The sequence below is a fragment of the Octopus bimaculoides genome, chromosome 4 (assembly GCF_001194135.2).
Source record: "Octopus bimaculoides isolate UCB-OBI-ISO-001 chromosome 4, ASM119413v2, whole genome shotgun sequence".
In the NCBI taxonomy this organism is placed as follows: domain Eukaryota; kingdom Metazoa; phylum Mollusca; class Cephalopoda; order Octopoda; family Octopodidae; genus Octopus; species Octopus bimaculoides.
In genome coordinates this window covers 142,224,722-142,225,328 of record NC_068984.1, presented here as the reverse complement: position 1 = coordinate 142,225,328, position 607 = coordinate 142,224,722, and the positions used below count along the sequence as shown (strand labels likewise).

At 26.9% G+C, this 607-nt stretch overlaps 1 long non-coding RNA gene across 1 annotated transcript in view; it reads right to left on the bottom strand.

Annotated features, from left to right (window-relative positions):
- LOC128247695 (uncharacterized) overlaps positions 1 to 607 on the bottom strand; it is a 178,804-nt gene that overhangs the window by 132,222 nt on the left and 45,975 nt on the right. The gene's annotated exons all lie outside the window — the stretch shown is intronic.

The following is a 607-nucleotide window of genomic DNA, read 5'->3' as shown; positions in this document are numbered from 1 at the left end:
TATATATATATATATGTGAATGTATATATGCATATAAATATAAGTGTGTAAATACATATATATATATGTATGTATATATGTATATATTCATCTTGGTTTTGTAAATATGTGTGTGCGTGTGTGTGTGAGTATATATGTGCTTGTGTGTGTGCAGAGTCCTTAAGCTTATTTTTTTATATATACATATGTATGAATTTATATATGCATATAAATATGTGTATGTATATGTATTAATATATATTTTTAAATATATAAATATATATATATATATACATACATACATACACATGTATGTATGTATGCATATATATATGTATTTATGAATGTATGTATGTATGTATCTATGTATGTGAATGTATGTATGCATGTATTGATGTATGTATATATATACGTGCTACATTATATACGCTTTTTTACGTAAAACTCACACATGCTATCAACAAAAACATACATGTAGAAATACACATGTATACACGCATGCATGAGCGTGTACATGTAGTGACTGTATATGCATAAATGTATGTGTGTAGTCAGATATATGGTATACGTGTATAAGTGTGTGTGTGTGTGTGTGTGTGTGTGTGTGTGTGTGTGTGTGTGTGTGTGT